The sequence below is a fragment of the Rhinopithecus roxellana genome, chromosome 4 (genome assembly GCF_007565055.1).
Source record: "Rhinopithecus roxellana isolate Shanxi Qingling chromosome 4, ASM756505v1, whole genome shotgun sequence".
Lineage (NCBI taxonomy): Eukaryota > Metazoa > Chordata > Mammalia > Primates > Cercopithecidae > Rhinopithecus > Rhinopithecus roxellana.
This window is the reverse complement of record NC_044552.1, coordinates 170,706,149-170,727,879: the sequence shown is the minus strand read 5'-3', so window position 1 is coordinate 170,727,879 and position 21,731 is coordinate 170,706,149. Positions and strand designations below refer to the sequence as shown.

The 21,731-nt window shown below is 33.6% G+C and overlaps 1 protein-coding gene across 1 annotated transcript in view; it reads left to right on the top strand.

Annotated features, from left to right (window-relative positions):
- Positions 1-566: 566 nt before the first annotated feature.
- Positions 567-21,731, top strand: part of LOC104671782 (triadin) — a 62,111-nt gene continuing 40,946 nt past the window's right edge. Inside the window, exons 1-9 of the mRNA XM_030929026.1 lie at positions 567-583; positions 4,240-4,269; positions 5,541-5,567; positions 5,896-5,943; positions 7,733-7,780; positions 8,997-9,014; positions 11,074-11,118; positions 12,803-12,823; positions 17,482-17,508. The gene's annotated coding sequence lies outside the window, so the exon portion shown is untranslated. The remainder of the gene's footprint in view (positions 584-4,239; positions 4,270-5,540; positions 5,568-5,895; positions 5,944-7,732; positions 7,781-8,996; positions 9,015-11,073; positions 11,119-12,802; positions 12,824-17,481; positions 17,509-21,731) is intronic.

Genomic DNA, 21,731 nt, shown 5'->3' with positions numbered 1-21,731 from the left:
GAGAAAATGCTATGCCAAAATTTGCCTTCGTCCTTTATTCACTGGAAGTATCTTTCCTCACATTGTCCTTAAAAATCTCAGCTCACATTTCCATTATTTTCCCAAAAATTTTTTTTTTTTTTTTTTTTTTTTTGAGATAGAGTCTCACTCTGTTGGCCAGGCAGTGGGCAATGGTGTGATCTCCGCTTACAACAACCTCTGCCTCCCAGGCTCAAGTGATTCTTGTGCCTCAGCTTCCCCAGTAGCTGGGATTACAGGCACCCACCAACAAACCTGGCTGGCCTCCCAGAGTACTAAGATTATAGGCATGAGTCAACATGCCTAGCCCTCGAAATATTTCTTATTGGGATCAATAGTGAGGAATTTGTTGTTACGTACTAGTTTGCCACAATCATAAGAAGACAGTTAATATGACATTAACTTTTCAAAGTTAATATGAGATTGAAACCAATGAATAACATAGAAAATAATTATATAAAAATAAATATACATGAATACAGGAAATGAATATCTTTCTATAATCATTTTTACTAATGTTCATCTATATTTTTAGAACTACAAGGAAATAAAGAAGAGAAGCCAGGTATGTATATTTTATTTATAGACATATATGCTTTCTATGTTTATAATAAATAGCACAATATCTCTTTGCAAATGTCATGTCCTAGTACAAATATTGTATCAAATTTTATCCTTGACCAACTTAAAAAAACTAATAAAATATATATTTCTCTATGTTACCCACTTCTAGAAAAAACTCTATTTGCGTAGGTGAAATCTCTGAGAAATTTACATGGTTCAGAAGAAGTAACTGACTAATTGAATTGACTCCCACAAAACCAAAATTTTCTCTGATTATTGTAGGACACAGACATTCAATCAGCAAAACATCTGTTCTCATCCTTCTCTCTTTTGAGGCTTTTCAGTCAGATGCACATTTCTGAAGGCTACAGTAGGCAGTAGAAACTTTTTCAAAAGAACACTCAACTGTCTGGTTCTGAGCACAGTTAAAATTTTGTTTAATGTTTCATAATTGTATTATTGTTTTAGGGCTACTGTAGTAAAATTCCACAAACTGGGTGGCTTAAAACAACAGAAATTTATTCTCTCATAGTTCTGGAGGGTAGCAGTCCAAAATGAAGGTGTCACAAGGGACCTGCTTTCCATGAAATCTGTAGAGAATTCTTCCTTGCATCTTCTGGTGTTTTCCAGCAATCCTTCATGTTCCTTGGCTTGTAGAAGCATCACTTTTAATCTCTGCCTCCATCATCACTTGGAAACCTTCTCCCTTTGTGTCTCTATCTCTGCAAACCCTTCTCCTCTAATAAGTGCACCAGCCATATTGGATTAAGTATCCACCCTACTGCCTTATGACAACATCTTAACTAATTACATCTGCAATAACCCTATTTACAAACAAGGTCATATTTTAAGGTACTGGAGGTTAGGTTGTAAGCATACCTTTTGGAAAGACGCAATTAAATCCATAACAGTCCATTCTCTGGCTGGCCCAAAGTTTATGTCTTCCATAGGTGCAAAATATGTTCCCCCCATCCCAACATTTCTAAAAGTCGTAACCATTCTAGCATGGTTCTAAGTCCAAAATTTCTTCTAAATATCAATCAATAGTTCCAAATCTCATTATCTAAAGCATCTAAATCAGTTATATATGAAACTTGGAGTATGATTCTTCCTTCAGCAAAATTCCTCTTCTCTGTGAACCTGTGAAAACATGAAACAAATTATTTACTCCCAAAATAAAATGATGAGACGGGTATAGGATGGACATTCCTATTTTAAAGGGAAGAAATTACAATAAAATAAAAAGAGGTCCTGATTCCTAAAGCAAATCCAAAACCTAGCATATTTCAAAGCCTGAGAATATTCTCTCTGGCTCAGTGCTCTGTACTCTGGACCTGGTGGAACAGTGGCCCTGCCCTTTTAGGTCAGCGAGCCGAGAGCCCTGCCTTGTCTGCCACAGGAGGTCCCATCGATCCAAGCGTTTGAATTCATAGCTCTTCTCTTACAGTCATTATCCCTTCATTTTATCATGCCTCTGTCCCTTTTTGTCCAGGCTGGCATTGTTTTTGCTTCTTTAAAATTCTCAAAAACCTGACTAGTATCACAATTAATTCATGGGGCGTCTAAACTATTAGATAAGAGGGTCCTCCACAGATCTTTCCTGGATAACCACATCTCTATTTCTGTCTTCTGCTGAAGTGGCTCCATGAGTCATACATCTAATCTCTTTAGCAAAAGTTTGTCCAGCCATCCTTGGCCCTATCTCCGTGTCACACTGTCTAGATAGGCTGAGAATTTTTCAAATCAGTAAGTGCCAGTTCTTACTTGATAACACTTTCTTCTTCAATTTATGTGTATCTTTCCTTTCACATTTTATTATAAACAACAAGGAAAAATCAACCTGCACCTTCCATACTTTGCTTGAAAATGTTCTTAGCTAAATTTTTAAGTATTCACTTATGATCTCCACCTTTGACCTAACAGAAGAACACAATTTATCCAAGTTTTCTGCTACTGTATAACAAATATTACCTTTCCTTCAGTGGCCAATAATATATTCCTCATTTTCTTGAGACCTCATCTTTAAAATTCATTTATCTAGCGACATTCTATTCCTACTTCTAATATACATCTATATGATTTGAATGTGTTTTCTCAAAATTTAAGTGTTACCTGTGTAATAAATAGAATAAATTGTATTGAGAGCTGGAGCCTTGAAGAGGTGATTAGGCCATGAGAACTCCTCCTTTGTGAATGGGAACAAGGCCCATATAAAAGAGGTTTCATGCGTTGTTCAACTAGCCTGCTGTCTTCTCCTTTTGCCTTTGCCCTGTAAGGACACAGCATTCCTTCTCTCTGGAGGACACAGTAGCAAGGTACCATCTTCGAACCAGAGACCAAACCTGCTAATACCTTAATCCTGAACTTCACAGTCTCTAGAAGTATAAGAAATACATTTCTGTTCCATGTAAATTACCCAGTCTGTGATATTCTATTATAGCAGCACCAAATGGACTAAGTCAGAAAGGCACCATTTAAAATGACAAGAGCTTTTTCTATAGCTCTCTTGAATTCTTTCTGAGCCCTCATCAGAATAACCTTTAATGTCAATATTTCTGCCAATAGTCTCTTAAAAACAACCTGGGCTTTCTATATTAAGTGTCTCAAAATTCTTCGAACCTCTACCCATTACCCAATTTCAAAACCACTTTTACGTGTATAAGTATTTGTTTCAGCAGCACCTATGTTCCTAAGCCAAAATTGACTAGTTTCCTTGGATGGCTACAATAAAATATCACAAATTGTGTGGCTTAAAACTATAGAAATTTTTCTCTTTCACAATTTTGGAGGTTAGAAGTCAAAAATCAAGGTGTTGACAAAGCAACACTTCCTTTTAAACCGTAGAGGAGAATATTTCTTTGCTTCTGCTAGCTTCTGGTGTTTTCTAGCAATCCTCGGTGTTTCTTGGTGTGAAGATATATGACTTCAATCTCTGCCTCTATTATCACATGGTCATCTTCTCTCTTTGTGTCTCTCTCTTTCTGTCTCTTCTCCTCTTCTTATAAGGACAATAGTCATATTGGATTAAGAACCTACCCTTCTCTAGCATGACCTCGTCTTATCTTAACTAATTACGTAGGTAGCAACTCTATCCAAATAAGGTTACATGCTGAGGTACTGGGGGTCAGGACTCAACAGATTGTTTAGGAGAACACATTTGAGCCATAACACTAGATGTCTAAATTGCTAACTCACGTAAGTACCCAATTAGATCTATTTCAAAGAGTCTCTTCCAACTCTTGTTGTTAAAATAATTTGTCTTATGTTGACTTTGGAACCATTTCCTGCAACAATCATCTTAGAAAAAAGTAGAAAATTTAGATTTAAAAGAACTAGCTATACCAACAACTTGACAGACAAGTGCAAAGCATGTTTTTCTTTTGTGTTTAATAGTCCACCATTGGCAAACCAGCGTAAAACTGGAATAAATTTTAGTTTTTTTTTTTTTTTTTTTTTGAGACGGAGTCTCGCTCTGTCACCTAAGCTGGAGGGCAGTGGCATGATCTCAGCTCACTGAAATCTCTGCCTCCTGGGTTCAAGCAATTCTCCTGCCTCAGCCTCCCAATTATGATAACCAAAAAAGTTATTTCTAAAAATTAATTTGTATTCCAGTTTATGTTTTCAGGTTTTACATTTTCTGCCTTTTCTCTCCCTCAGAGCCCCAAATTAAAAAAGAAGCAAAACCAGGTAACACGAGCTTTATTTTATATAGATTCAGAGTTGACATTACCTTTATTGTATTAAGTACTAAAAGAGGCTTACATCTCACTAGGGAGACATGCACAGAGTCTCCAAGTTCCTCATTACTTTGTCCACTCCGTTGCTCAACATGATTTTATAGCACTGGATTAGGTGAGAATGGAAATATTCCCTAGACAAAAGCATCTAGAAAATGGCCTTAAATAAATCTCAACAGAGACTGCAGGTTTCTTTAGACATTTCTAAGGTTTTTATGAAATTAATAATAATCATGTTTAACTTATGGCTTTATTTCGATAATTCTGGTGGCTTTGTTTTCATAATTCTGAAGTATTTCCAGTAATATACCAGAATCATAAAATCATAAAGTTATAGACTATTGTGGTTTGAAGGGAATGAGAGCAAGAATTTATTAAGCATCTATTGTGAGCTAAGGACCAGCATAGGATTTTTACTTTCATCATATCATTATGAGAAACAGACAGCATGGCAATTATTATCTATACTCAATATCTGAAGAAGCAGTTCAATAGATCAAGTTCAGAAAATAAGTTATTATTCCAGGATTTTCAAGTTAATCTATTTTGAAGCTAGGGGTCTGCCCCACATCTGATTTTCACCAAACCCTGGGTGCTCCCATTAAGAGATTGTCCCTAAAATGCTATCATTTTATTAGAAGGTTGATGTAAAAAAAAGGATGACCTTTCCAAGTCTGTATTGTTATTTAGTGTTTAAGTCGTACCTCTGGTACCAACTAGCTATTGACCTGAGGCAAGTTCAAAAAAACCCTCAGGCTCTATGGTAGCTATTTCTTCATTATAAAAGGTTACTTAGCAAGATTCTTCAACATCAACAAATCAAGAATCAAAATCTAGACATATATTCGATAGTACCTCAGCCCCTGAATTCTCACCAGAACTTACCTGGCAGCTGATTATAAGCTTGGATATAGTTGCTCTTGTGATATATTTATAATATATCAAGGCTCATAGCAGCCTTGTTACATTACAAATATTATTATGATTTATTATTATTTTATTATTTATTTTCTTGATTATATTTATTTGCTGTAAGTGGGTATGTTTTACCAGATAAAAGCATTTTGTATGTTTGCCAGTTTTACTTTAACCAGAAACCCAATGCTATTTAAAACTAGTTATGCCTAGTTCTATTTACAATAACCAATTATATTTGTTGTTGGTAAATACTCCATTTTGCAGGTAATTTAATCTAATATGTTATTTATTTATTCTTTTTAGCTGTATCTGAAAAAGTTCAAATACACAGTATGTATGTTAATTTTATCTTTTATGCTTATGTAGAATTTTTTACAAGAAATTTTGAAATGTTTTCAAAATCATGTATTTTCAATCTGTACTTTTATATTCATGTTTTATTACAGCCTATGCTTTGAAAACTATAGTTTCAAAAATTTTGTAAATAAGAATTCTTGGCATATTGTTTTCATGAACTAAAACCTTCAAGTTTTACATAGAAACAAGGATGATATGAAGGTTTCAGAATATTTTTCTCTATGGGCACATTTGCTAATATTTGCTAGTTATTTTCCCAGCTTCCCAATACCTAAAAAGATTTTCTTTTTATTATTTTCAGAACAAGACATAGTGAAACCAGAAAAGACTGTTTCTCATGGTAAACCAGGTATTTTGCAGGTGGTATTTGTAGTCTCATATTGTCTCTCAATGGTTTAATTTTAGCAGAAGTAAGAGTTTAGAGGCAAGTCTAAAGTTATTTGGACAATTCAGCTTCTGGACCATCTCCAATTTTAGTCATCTTCAGAATGTTTTTTTTTTTTTTTTTTTTTTTTTGTACTAAGAACTTAACCAGTGAGATGTAACTAGACAACTACTCTTCCCTTCCCATCAGAGAGTTAGCTTTAGCTTTGCACAAAAACCATAGTCACCCAACACTTAGATGAATGGGCTCTATGCTTGCTGTTTTATTCTGATTTGGGCACGGCATTCTGACCAAACTTGTAATTCAGATTGGCTTATTCAAATACGATCATTTTAGACTCTCCAAGTCCTAAAAATGCTGAAGAAATCAACATTTCTCCCTGCTTCTTTTCCTGACTCTTTCTTTTCTTCACCCTTCCTTCACTTTCTTCTTTTCTTTTTATTCCTGGTCTTGCATTTTGTAGAAAGTAGAAGTAAGCTAATGTGTTCTGCTTGTAAAAAAAAAAGATACATAATTTATCAAAACAAGGTTATGAATTAATTTTTATTTAAGAATAGAAACAAGTTTTTATTTCAGCTAATTAAATATGAATTTAATTTTGAGGCCACCCAAGCCCCAATTATTCTGTAGAATATTATTTTTCATTCCAGGCTGAATTATGTACCCAATGTTGTGAATATAGTTAGGCCAGAATCTTTGAAAAGTGAAAAACATACTTTCTCTAAGCAAATCTTAGGAAATCCTTTGCTTACTTTTATAAATTGTACTTTAAAAAATCTGTACACAATGGGTTTTAGTCTGTTTGATTTGTTTTCCATATGCTATAAAAAAACTATTAGACACCAACAGCAGAAAATATAGGAATAAGGAAAGCAGGGCTGAAGTGTGGAGAGGTGAGAAGAGCTGTCTGTATTGAGGAAAGCCGAAAGTTAGAAACAACTTTTAGAAGCTCCTCGTTACATGAAACACTGTTATTTTCTTATGTCCCAAATATTAGTCAATTTGAGGTGAAATAAAGAGAAGTGACAGACTTTAGTCTCTGAGCATACATGAAATGCATTGTCTTGTAGGAACGACTCTTTTACTTCAGTTACACCATCATGGTCTTTAAATTCTGTCATCCAGTGAAAATTTCTACTTAGGATATTTGATCAGTCAATTTCATACCCAGTGCGAAATGCTTGAGAAGTTTAATTTCATGTAGTATCAGGGCAATAATCTCTTTACTTTGACCCAAACATCTTTGACTATGAAAAATCACTGAGAACAGAGGACATCCAGCAAATGTATCAACTTTGTTCTTCCCCAGCTTCACACTGTAAAAAATTTGGGTTCTCCGCCTATTCCTGGGTTCCCAGGGAGGTATCGGCACAAGAAGATCAAAAATTGCTTCTTCCTATTCTAACTTAATAACAGAAAGGGAACATGTATTTTATAAGGCAGTACCTATGGGCAGATAAATACACTGAAATACAGTGAAAGTGAAAAATAGAGTTCATACTGGCACGTTAGGGAGCAGTTTAAGTTAGGAAAACTTCTATAGCAAGATAGCTGCAAAGGACATTTCAGCTGGACAGATTTTCTTTGTGCTTTCATCCAATTTGAATAGAAGATATTATTTGCTTGTTTTGTTGAGGCAACAAGTTTTCCTTGGCATTGGTACTATTTCAAAAAGAATACAAAAATCATGGTTAAAATACGTCACTGATGTATTCAAATTCCCTACTTGTGTTAACGTTTTTTCCTATCACAGAAGAAAAACTTCTCAAGCAGGTAAAAGCTGTCACAATAGAAAAAACAGGTAAATAAGGTATTTTATACCCTTTTTATGTCTTATATGATATGTGGTGCATGCATATGTGTGCATGCAGACACACACACACACACCTTCACTGAAGTGTGCAGACTTTTAGTACCATAATTTCTAACATTCTGAATTCTTGAGAATAACTAAAATGTGTTCAATATAATTTTTTATTAAAAAATAATAACTAGAGTAGCATAACTTTAAGTGTGATTGACCTAAGCTTATGTGTAATTCATGGGAAAATCTATATAATGCATTATCATGTATACGTAGGTGTTTAATCTTATTTTTAAACCACATTTCCTCCTGCTGTTTATAAATGAGCTGGAATAATTTACTTCCATGAAAGCTCCATAGAGAGGTATATGGTTATATAACTTTAAAGTCTGCCTTAAAGAATCATCAACAGAACATAAAATGTTAAACTGAAAGCACTCCGTGTCTCATTAGTTCATATGAAAAAGAAAAGACACATACTCTTGCATTTCAGAAGTTTTTCCTGTAAGGAAAAAGAAAACTTATGAGTCTTGAAATCAATTCACATCTGAGTGACTAAACCTCCTCATTTGATTCCAAGACAGAAATCCTACCCACCTCAGCCATGAAGAGAACCTTGTCTCTTACTAATAATCATTCCAAAAGAAAAACTCTGTGAAACATTTTTTTTTCTCCTGAGATAATCAGATAATAAGGATTTAAATAGTTTCTTGGAGGAAAAATATAATAGAAATCAGGAGAGATCTAATTATTTATAGAAATTATAGACTAGTTTATCAGCAGAAAGAAAGAAATCTCATTAGGCCATTTTCACATTACTTTATATGACCATTGTCCTTTATTCCAACTACTGCCTAAGTTTATAATTTTAGTAAATGTTTGCTTAATTTGTACCCTGAGGTATTAATATGACCACCTGAGTATCTTATTCAGTTGTATGGATGTTTGGGAATTATGAAGAAGCTAGCTCAATGTATTTGTGACTCAAATATATAGATTATTTTAAATTTTATGTGCATAACATGTCTTACTAGTTTTTTGCAGTTCAATTAATGTATTTGCTGACAGTAAAATATTAGTGGTCAAAGAAAACAGGTTAAGCTTAACCTAAGAAGGGGACCTAAAGCTAAGAATAAGTAAATACAAATACTAAACAGTTTTTCCATGGTTTGTACTCATCAATATGCCATGTGCTTCCCTCCATTCTCCACAGCCAAGCCCAAGCCAGCAAGTAAGAGATGAATAGAATAACACCTGAGAAATATCGCTTGACCATTTCAGCTTTAACAATTTGCTTAGTTTTTTTTTAAGAAAAATGTTATTTTCAGTGTTGCCTGTGGCTAAATAACTATTAATGATAAGTTAATGTGATTGCTATGTAATTGTTATTCGTGGTAAATTAATGTTATTGCTATGGCATTGATTTAACATTCTTGTGTTTCACTACTAATTAATGACTATAACTATACAAAAGTAAAAGTGTGTCACTATTGTTCATTAAAAGAGGGAATCCTTATAGGCTATGAAATACCACTCACAGTAAGTTCAAGTAGGTGGGAAATCTTTTAATCACACGTAATGAATAACAAAAGAAAATGAAATGATATACAATTGTCAGTGTTATGAACCATATACTGTTTTTAATCTCTTTACTTTAAGCTGCATTAATTAAACTGTAGGTAAACTTTGGCATTTAGAAATCCATTTAATTATAAACATTTTGCCATTGGTCCATTATAATTATGAAATGTCCTCATGAATGTGAACTTTGAAGATCCTTCGTTTCACTGTACAGGTGTAACACAGAAAGTATAGTGATGGAGAGTTTAAAGATGACTTTTGGACTCAGGAAGGCATGAATATTTACCCACTGTGGTAGTAAATATATTCAATATTGTGTCAAAATTGTGGTATTGGTCATTGAATGGTGTACATTTGTGGAACACAAGCTTAGACAAATGCATGAATGGCTTTTGATCAAATATATTCTGGCTCTTGCATGCAAAATAGCTTCACAAGGTCCAAAGGTAAATGTGTGACACAGCTTAGGAATACATATACATGGTTTAGGATATATAGCACAAAGGCATGGCTCTAATCAGAACATATTCACATCCTAGAACCTGTGAATTGTATTTTGAATATATGTTTTATATTATTATTGTTCCCTCGATTTATTTTTGATGTTGTTATAACAGTTTAATACCTTGAATATTGACTTCTTCATTTTCTTTTATTTTGAATGCTTATTTACTATAACATTTATGCAAATTCAGTTCATGGAAGTTTATTCTTGAAAGGTATCAGTTCCTAATTTACAAATATCTGTTTAGTCTGATGACACCTGGGGTCCCACATCTTCCCACCTACTTCACTGTTGGTGCATGATTTGGGGGAAAAATAGTAATTTTAGAGAAACTCCAAATTCAGGAGTGAGGGAAAGAAAGGACATGTAAACATCAAGAACAGCTCAGAAGAACTGATCCTAGAGGTCATTAGAGGTAATACTTGGTCTGTTCCAGAGTCCTACTCAACTGACAGATATTCTCAATCCCATTCAAGATATTCCACCTATATGGTTGACTTTAAATTCTACTTTTGATGAAAGAGAATGATCTCTTTAAAATTTTCAATTCAAATATTTTTCAGAGAACTAAGAGGGATGTCAATTACTCATACATTTTTATTTCATTTTGTCATATCCTAGAATAGTTGAGATTCAGCTATGAGAGTTTTAAGAAAACCTGGAAAGGGAGGGTGGTAAGGGTCAAAAAAATACAAAATGTGTTACTCTCTGGAATACAACAGATATAGTTTAAATTTTCAATAAGAAACTAGTGTTCAGCAGTGCATTGGTTCTTACTGGCAAGAAGGTAGCTAGGCAGAGAGGAAAAAAGAGGAATTGGTAAAATGCCAAAGACAAATAACATCCACTAAAAATGTCCCTAAAGAATGACTCAACTTTCAGCAAATAAAACAGTATTCTTATTCTCCTCTTTGCCATATTCTATCCTCTTATACAACACAGCCCCCAAAGAGATAAAACCCTGATACTGTCTTTCAGCCAAATGTAGAAAAAAGTCTTTCCCTGGGTGTCCTGAGAATGAACCTAACCTAACCATGTTTATAATGTGTTTTTATGGCAATATGCTTTCTTTGTTTCAAATTACACGAAAACAGCTTTGGGGTATGCCTCTTGGGTAAACTGAGGATCACTTGCAAATATGTAAATAAGAAATATTTGCTGAAGAATCCACAGATTGCCAGTGAAATTTGATTTCTTTCTCTAGAAAAAGCTGAACATCAAGAAAGAGAACCTCCGTCTATAAAAACAGGTGTTTTACCATTTTTGGTTTATATTCTGTCTTAGGTTCACTATTTTTATTATATTCAAAAATTAAAGTAATGCATACAAGTGATTTTCACTGTGTTTCCTGGTGATGTGTGGTCCTGTTGTTTTGTAGTATAATCTAGTTTATCTGACCTAAGGGCAATATTGATGTCAATCAAACATGGATTGCCAAACATGCAATAATGACAGTCAAAATTAACAAAATAGATTTGCTTTTATGATTCACAAGGTCCTTCCAAAATATTCAGTATTTCACTGTTGTCAATATTAATATAATTTACCATAGTAATGAAGTTGATTAACTGTTGATAGTTTTAAAATATCCTATCAAATTACATAGGTTAAATTTCACAAATTGTGAATTTCAGCTTGATATATCCTCTTAAAAGAGAAGTTACCCCATTCTAAAAGTTAGCTTAATTATTTTAAAATGTCATTCAGTTTTTACAATATGTAATACTTCACATGGTTCAAACACTGAGCCACATAGGAACCTAACTGCAAAAATCTCTCTCTCTTTTGTTAAATTCTACCAGTTCTCATTTCAAAAATATCTGATAATTTCCATAGGTAATCACTGTTATTTCCTAATGTATCCTTCTAGCATTATCTATCTACCTGTACAAATATATATATATAAAAATGTATGCCTCTTTTATTTTTCTTACACAAATATTGACATGCCATAAATTATCCTGTCATTAACTTTGTCTATTTCAGAATATATCTTGAAACTTTTTTTATATCAGCACATAAAAGATTTTATAAAAACACTATTTTATTGTATATTTGTACACAGTTTACTTAATTAGACTCTAATTGACATATGTTAAAGTTGTTTTAAAGATCTCCCTTAATTTAATTAACAATATGTCTAGTTTTTTTACTTTTATGGGAAAAATTCTTTAAAGTAGAATTTTTTTTTTTAGTAATAGGGTATATTAAATGTAATTTGTATAGATATTCCTAATTGCTTTCTACAAAAATGTATCAATTTGTATTCCCTCCGTTAACATATTAGTTATTTGACTTAATTTTAGATGATTCAAACTTGCAATCATAGCTAAATCTTTTCTACTATTTATGGAGAAATAGAACTTTAGATGCAAGATGACATAGTTAATGCTTTTAGTTAATATATTTTAGAACACATGTTATATTGGAATAAAATAGAATGTCTTTACGATTTTTTTTACCTACCACCCATTCATTCTTGAGATTTTATAAAGGAGCTTTATTGTTCAACATACTGGATTGGGAGAGTTGGTATAAATTAATAGTAATAATTAATATTGAGTATAAATTAATATTAAAATGTATTCTAAAAGTATTGTGGCAGAATATATATTTTGTGTCATTTCAGAAACAGTAAGAAGTTCAGATTTTTGTGAGCATTCATTAATATTGTATCAAATCAAATATGAGATTTACAGGAATAAAAAAGAGACCAAAAAAGATTCCACACTTTCAGGCTTTACTGTTCTGTGGGAAACTCTTTGGGAGAATGATTTAAAAATTACTAAAAATGCATTCCCTACTGTTCATTGTTGATATATTTAGTCTTATTTTTACTGTAAAAAGCAAAAATGGGAAATATAAAGGGCTGATATATCACCAATAGATAGAAAATTATCACTCATTTTCTTTTTTTCTTTTTTCCTTTTTAGACAAACCAAAACCAACTCCAAGTAAGTGTACCATTTTAGAATTTTAAGAATGTCCTATTTCATTGCTTTAATTTCACAATTTCTTTGAGTTGTATATGGAGTTTAAAATGTATAGTGTGTTTGTTAATGTAATAGTCGTTATACTATTATCATATAAGTGAGTCTGGTTGACAAAGGATATTGTGTGTACAGGCATACCGTGGAGACAAAAAGCACAACCAAAGGAAAATGGGGAGAGCAAGAAGCCATAGACCAATAAGCACATGAAGGGATGTTTAGTGACTCAAAAAATGCAATTCAAGGATAATTAGATGTCATTGTACTGGCATAACTTGGCTGTATTGCAGGTTTCATTCAGACCACCACAATAAATCACACAATTTTTAGTTTTCCCAGTGCACAGAAAAGTTATGTTTACACTATAGTCTATTAAGTGTGCAAGAGGATTATGACTAAAAAATGTACATAGCTTAATTTAAAAGTATTTTTCTGCTAAAAATGTTAGTGATCATCTGAACCTTCAGCAAGTTGTAATACTTTTAGTGGTGAAAGGTATTGTCTCGATGTTCATGGGTGCTGATTGATGAAGTTGGTGGTTTCTGAAGGTTAGGGTAGCTGTAGTAATTTCTGAAAATAAGACAACAATAAAGTTTGGCACATTGACTCTTTCACAGGAGATTTCTCTGTAGTTCATATGGCTATTTGACAGCATTTTACTCACAGTAGAACTTCTTTCAAAATTGGAGTCAATTATCTCAAACTTGGCTTCTGCTTTATCAACTAAGTTTACAGAATATTCTAAATCCTTTGTTGTGATTTCGACTATGTTCACGTCTTCACCAGGAGTAGTTTCCATCTCAAGTATCCACTTTCTTTTTTCATCCATGATAAATAACTCCTCGTCTGTTCAAGTTTGATCATGAAATTGAAGCAATTCAGTCACCACTTCTAATTATTTTGTTGCTTCCACCACATCTGCAGTTACTTCTACTGAATCCTTGAAGCTCTCAAAGTCATTCATAAGAGTTGGAATCAATTTCTTTCAAACTCTTATTGGTACTGACATTTGGACTCCCTCTCATGAGTCAAAAATGTTCTTAATGGCATCTAGAGAGGTGATTCCTTTCCAGAAGGCTTTCAATCTACTTTGCACAGATTCATTAGATGAGTCACTATATATGACACCTACAGCCTTATGAAATGTATTTACTAAGTTATAAGACTTGAATGTCAAAATTACTCCTTGGTCCCATGGGCTACAGAATGGATGCTGTCTTCACAGGCATGAAAACAATATTAATCTCCTTGTACAGCTTCATTAGAGCTCTTGATTGACCAGGTGCATTGTCAATGAGCCATAATATTTGAAAGGAATCTTTTTTCTTAGCATTAGGGCATTAGGTCTCAACAATGGGCTTAAAACTGTCCGTAAATCATGCTGTAAATGGATGTGCTGTCATCTAGATTTTGTTATTCCAGTGATACACCACAGGCAGAGTAGATTTAGCGTAATTCTTAAAGGACCTAGAATTTTCAGAATGGTCAATAAGCATTGGCTTCAAATTCAAGTCACCAGCTTCATTAACCTCCAACAAGAGAATCAGTGTCTTTTGAAGATTGGGAGTCAGATATTGACTTTTCTCTCTAGCTATGAAAATTCTAGGTGACATTTTCTTTCAATAAAAGGCTATTTGTTAAGTTGTTGTTGTTGTTGTTCGTTTAAAGACAGGGTCTCACTCTGTCACCAGGCTGGAGTACAGTGGGGGATCATAGCTCACTACAGCCTCAAATTCCTGGGCTCGAGTGATCCTCCCTAGAAGGTTATTTTGTCTACCTTGAAAGCTTATTGTTTATTGTAGCCACCTTGGTCAATTATCTTAGCTAGATCTGTATAACTTTCTGCAGCTTCTAAATCAGCATTTGCTGTTTCACATTGCACTTTTACGTTATGCAGGTGGCTTCATTCCTTCAATTTCATGAACCAACCTCTGCTAGCTTCCAACTTGCCTTCTGCAGCTTCCTCACTTCTCTCAGCCTTCATAGCATTGAAGAGAGTTAGGGCCTTGCTATAGATTAGGTTTTGGCTTAAGGGAAGGTTGTAGCTGTTTTGATCTTCTATTCAGCCCACTAAAACTTTCTTTGTCTCCGCAATAAGGCTGTTTCCCTTTGTTAGCATTTATGTCTTCACTGGAGTAACATTTAATTTCCTTCAGGAACATTTTCTTTGCATTCACAGCTTGGCTAACTCTTTGGTATGTGAGGCCTCACTTTCAGCCTATCCCAGCTTTCAACATGCCTTTCTCACTAAACTTAATCATTTCTAGTTTTTGGTTTAAAGTGAGTGATGTGCAAGTCTTTCTTTCTTGTCAATACTTAAGAGGCCATTTTAGGTTCCTAACTGGTCTAATTTCAAAGCTATTGACTCTCAGGAAATAGAGGACTAAAGGAAAGTGAGAGGGACTGGTGAATGGCAGTCTGAATACACACATTCATTAAGTTTTACCACCTTATATGGGCGTGGTGTGTGGCACACCAAAACAATTACAATAGTAATATCAAAAATCACTGATCACAGACAACCATACAGATATAATAATAATGAAAAATTTGAAATATTGTGAGAATCACCAAAATGAGACAGAAATGAGAAGGAAGCAAATGCCATTGGAAAAATTACACCAATAGGCTTAATCATATGGGGTTGCCACAAACATTTAACTTGTAAAAAATGTGATACCTGAGAATTGCAATTAAGTGAAGCACAATAAAATGAGTAGGCTTGTATTCCACTTATTAATCCTTGAACATGTATTTATTGAGCACCTATTAGGTATATGATACTGGACCAGGATGTATGAGGGAATGCCTATCTTGTTTTCTGTTGATGTACCTGGTTTGCTAACACATTCACCATGATAACTAATACCTGTGCAAAAAACAAAACAAAACAACAACAACAAAAAACCCAGTAATTGTATCTCTCTCATCTACTTTCAATTGTTTGTTTAGATGTATTGAATAAACACAGTATGAAGAACCCTTTAACAGTTATTGTGTGGGTTAAGAAAAATTAAGAGCACATGTGTCCTCAATTTATTTAATGTTAACACATTAGCTTTTTATTTTCTAATTTTTTTAAAGCCCTGAGGTACATTTTATTTTGTAATTCAAAATCACTGAGGTTTCCTGGACATTTTAATCAATAATAAAAATGCAACAGTAAACAATAAAACTGTTTATTCAATCCTATTAGAATACTCAGACTGTAACCTGGATTAAAAATTGGGTACTTCAATCCAAAGTGTATCTGGATGTTGTATTTATATGCTTTCATACCCAAAACTAACCTGTCTTCTTGACAACACATGACAGATTACTTAATAATGCAGCTACAGTTTACTTCATAATGGATTCAATGCCAATTTTAAACATTAAGTACAGCCTTGAGGCTGGAGAAATTCTCTAGTATAATTTGTATTATTGCTACTAATGTGAATACTAGTACCAAAATTAAGGGTTGAAAGCCAAAACTAGAATGCTAATATAAAACATCATTATAAAGCCATTTAAAAATACTATATTTTCATGCAATATTATGTGTTGTATACCTTCACTGTTAAAAAATATTTTTTTTTGAATTTTGAAAATAGCTACCCAAAATAGTTATGTAAGACTAATAAAACTGATATCACGTTTATAGAAAACATTGACATTTTACGAGAGATATTTCTTAAACTATCAGAGAATTTTTATTTTCTGGAAATGTTATTATTTGAAATTATTTGTGATACAAAGTTTTTTTAAAAAACACTTGCCAGGTTATACTTAGAAATATTAATCTGTAAATTTACTGAAGGAACAAGAAGAAAGCATGGTTCTGTATGAGCATAGGCAAAAGGCAAATACAATTTTATGTCTCCTATCACTTATCAGACTGTAATCAACATGAACTGAGTTTGTTTTTGTTATACTTTTAATCTCATCCCATGACCACACTCAACTGCATTTCTGACAGCATCTTATAAATGAAGCTGCTTTAATAAATATTATATGAATGAATGTTTGCATGCATCAATGAAGATTAAAAATTTGTGTAACAGATTTATAATTTGTAATTAATAAAACCAGCCATAGAATTTAGAATTGATTAATTATATCATGTATGTTTTTCAATTTTTTACATTTCATTTTATTTTATTTTTAACTTGATAGGTACTTAGAAGTTGATATATTTATGGGTACATGAAATATTTTGATATAGGCAAGTAAATGGGGTATCCATCACATTAGCATTTATCATATTTTTTGTGTTACAAACATTCTAATATTTTAGTTATTTTAAAATGCACACTAAATTATTGTCGACTGTAATCATCCTGTTGTTCTATCAAGTACTAGATCTTATTTATTCTATCTAACCAATTCTATAATATTTAAATATACCATTTTAGATTAATTGAATATTTGTTCTATTTTTAAAATAGATGTCTAGTTATAGTTATCAGAAATATTAAGCATCAGTACATTTCCTTGCCATTTTGAGTATATGTGCCTATTGTAATTTGGGAGGAAATATCAGAAGATAAGTTTCAATTGTCTGCTACTGAATAAAAACCTGTACTTTTTCTTTTATTTTTTTTCCTTTATTTCTACATTCTTTTTTTTTTTTTTTTTTAAAGGAGCAACATCAGAAGTCACAGAATCAGGTAAATATTTACTTTTTCAGAGGAGATAAGATAGAGTTGTGGAAATGGTATGTAAATTTAAGTTTCTAGCTGTGCAACATTTAGAAAATCCCTTAGGTCCTCAAATTCCAGATATTCTGTTCTACAGAACAGCATAATGACTTCCCAACAGGCTTGTTGTAAGGAGTAAATGATGCAATATGTCCATTTTTACCACATACAAACTTATAAATCACCGATTAAATATTGTTTTTCTTCTCACTTTTGTCTAAAAGGTGTAGCAAGAAAATTATCAATTTACCAAGACTGCTTTGAAAACTGGATCCATATTTTGCTTAGAAATATTATGTTACATTTTTATTGCTTTAATTCATTAGTTTACTTATGAATCCATCATGCCAGGCAAATTCTTATTTCCTAAAGGTAAACATTTAACATGCAGTTTTTCCTGTTGTTTCTAGTTTAAACTTTTAACAAAGGCATGGCTTATTCTAGCTTCTCTTCAAAGCATAAAAGAAAAGGGGAGGAGGTGGGCAAGAGGGTCATATCTGTAAGTAAACCGAGCTACTCAGGAGGGTGAGGAGGGATGATCCCTTGAGCCCAGGAATTTGAGGGTATATAGAAAGACTCTGTCTCAAAAAATGAAGAAGAGGAGCAGGAGGAGGAAAAGGAGGAGGAAGAAATTCATGTTTTTTGAAATGATGATTTCTTGCCCCCCCCCCCCCCAGGGAAGAAGAAAACTGAAATATCTGAAAAAGAAAGGAAAGGTAAAGCTGACATTTTAAGATATATACATCCAAGTAGCCATATAAACAGGAACAAAAATACAAAATTATACAGATTACATGATTTAAAAACAGTTGATGAAAACGAAGACACTGATTTTATAGCACATATCATAATTACAGTTCATCATGCAAAACATATAGGTATTGCATTTTTATTAAATATCTAAAAGGATCAGGAGCGTAAAGCCAAAAGCAGACTCTACCTGTTACTACTAAATTAAAGCTACAGACTTCTTTTCATATTACTACTGAACTGTGAAAACTGCCTACACAATATTCACTGCCTCATCTTAAGAAGACTTGTTAATAAATATATTACTCTGATACAGAGAAAGTGGGAAAGATCTAAAATCAATACTCTAACATCACAATGAAAAGAACTACAGAAGCAAGAGCAAACAAATTCAAAAGCTAGCAGAAGACAATAAATAACTAAGATCAGAGCAGAACTGAAGGAGTGAGAGACACAAAAAACCCTGTAAAAAAATCAGTGAATCCAAGAGTTGTTTTTCTGAAAAGATTAACAAAATAGATATACCTTTAACCAGACTAATAAAGAAGAAAAGAGAGAAGAATCAAATAGACACAGTAAAAAATGATAAAGGGGATATCACCCCTGATTCCACAGAAATACAAACTACCATCAGAGAATACTATAAACACCTCTACGTAAATAAACTAGAAAATCTAGAAGAAATGGATAAATTTCTGGATACACACACCCTCCCAGAACTGAACCAGAAGACGTCAAATCCCTGAATAGAACAATAACAAGTTCTGAAATTGAGGCAGTAATTAATAGGCAGTAATTAATAGCCTACCAACCAACCAAAAAAAAAAAAAAAAAAAAAAAAAGCCCAGGACCAGACAGATTCACAGACAAATTCTACATTCTACTAGAGGTACAAAGAGGAGCAGGTACCATTCCTTCTAAAATGATTTCAAACAATACAAAAAGAGGGACTCCTCTTCACTCATTTTATGAGGCCAGCACCATCCTGATACCAAAACCTGGCAGAGACATAACAAAAAAAGAAAATTTCAGGCCAATATTCTTGATGACCATTGATGCGAAAATCCTCAATAAAATTCTGGCAATACGAATCCAGCAGCACATTAAACAGTTTATCCACCACAATCAAGTCAGCTTCATCCCTGAGATGCAAGGTTGGTTCAACATACACATATCAATAAATGTAATCCATCACATAAACAGAACGACAGAAAACACATGATTATGTCAATAGATATAGAAAAGGCCTTTGGCAAAATTCAACATCCCTTCATGCTAAAAACACTCAATAAACTAGGCATTGATGGAATTTTTATCAAAATAATAAGAGCTTCTTGTGACAAACCCACATCCAATAGCATACTGAATGGGAAAAAGCTGGAAGCATTCCCTTTGAAACCCAACAAAAGACAAGGATGCCCTCTCTCACCACTCCTATTCAACATAGTATTGGAAGTTCCAGCCAGAGCAATCAGGCAAGAGAAAGAAATAAAAGTATTGAAATAGGAAGAGAGGAAGTCAAATTGTCACTGTTTGCAGATGACATGATTGTATATTTAGAAAATCCCATCGTCACAGCCCCAAAACTCCTTGAGCTGATAAGCAGCTTCAGCAAAGTCTCAGGATACAAACTCAATGTGCAAAAATCACAAGCATTCTTATACACCAATAATAGACAAACAGAGAGCCAAATCATGAGTGAACTCCCATTCACAATTGCTACAAAGAGAATAAAATACCTAGCAATACAACTTACAAGGGATGTGAAGAACCTTTTCAATGAAAACTACAAAACACTGCTCAAGGACATAAGAGAGGACACAAACAAATGGAAAAACACTCCATGCTCATGGATAGGTAGAATCAATATCATGAAGACGGCCATACTGCCTAAAGTAATTTATAGATTCGACGCTATTGCCATAAAGCTACCATTTACTTTCTTCACAGAATTAGAAAAAAACTACTTTAAATTTCATATAGAACCAAAAAAAGAGTCCACATACCCAAGACAATCCTAAGCAAAAAGAACAAAGCTGGAGGCATCACACTATCTGACTTCAAACTATACTACAAGGCTACAGGAACCAAAACAGCATGGTACTGGTACCAAAACAGAAATATAGACCAATGAGAACAGAGGCCTCAGAAATAACAGCACACATCTACAACCATCTGATCTTTGACAAACTTGACAAAAACAAGCAATGGGGAAAGTGAGGATTCACTGTTTAATAAATGGTGTTGGGAAAATTGGCTTGCCATATGCAGAAAACAGAAACTGGACACCTTCCTTATGCCTTATACAAAAATTAACTCAAGATGCATTAAAGATTTAAACGTGCTGAACGTGGTTGCTTATGCTTGTAATCCCAGCACTTTGGGAGGCTGGGGTGGGCAGATCACGAGGTCAAGAGATCGAGACCATCCTGGTCAACATGGTGAAAGTCTGTCTCTACCAAAAATACAAAAATTAGCCTGGCATGGTGGCACATGCCAGTGGTCCGGCTACTTGGGAGGCTGAGGCAGGAGAATCGCTTGAACCTGAGAGGCAGAGGTTGCAGTGAGCCAAGATTGTGCCACTGCACTCTAGCTTGGTGCCAGAGTGAGACTCTGTCTAAAAAATAAAAAATAAAATAAAAAAGAAAGCAAAGAAAAAGATTTAAATGTAAGACCTAAAACCATAAAAACCCTAGAAGAAAACCTAGGGAATACCATTCAGGACATAGGCATGGGCAAAGACTTCATGACTTAAACACCTAAAGCATTTGCAACAAAAGCCAAAATTAACAAATGGTATCTAATTAAACTAAAGAGCTTCTGCACAGCAAAAGGAACTATCATTAGAGTGAACAGGCAACTTACAGAATGGGTGAAAAATTTTGCAGTCTATTTATATGACAAAGGGATAATATCTGGAATCTAAAAGGAACTTAAAGAAATTTACGGGAAAAAAACACACAACCCCATCAAAAAGTGGACGAAGGATATGAACAGACACTTTGCAAAAGAAGGCAAACGTATTTAAAAAAGTTCATCATCACCAGTCATTGAAGAAATGCAAATCAAAACCACAATGAAATACCATCTCACACCAGTTAGAATGACAATCATTAAAAAGTCAGAAAACAACAGATGCTGGAAATGATGTGGAGAAATAGGAATGCTTTTACAATGTTGGTGAGAGTGTAAATTAGTTCAACCATTGCGGAAGACAGTATGGCAGTTCCTCAAGGATCTAGAACCAGAAATAGCATGTGACCGATGCTTGGAAGCAACCCACGTGTCCATCAGTGACAGACTGGATAAAGAAAATGTGGCACATATGCACCATGGAATACTATGCAGCCATAAAAAAGAATGAGTTTATGTCCTTTGCAGGGACATGGGCGAAGCTGGAAACCATCATTCTCAGCAAACTAACATGGAACTGAAAACCAAAC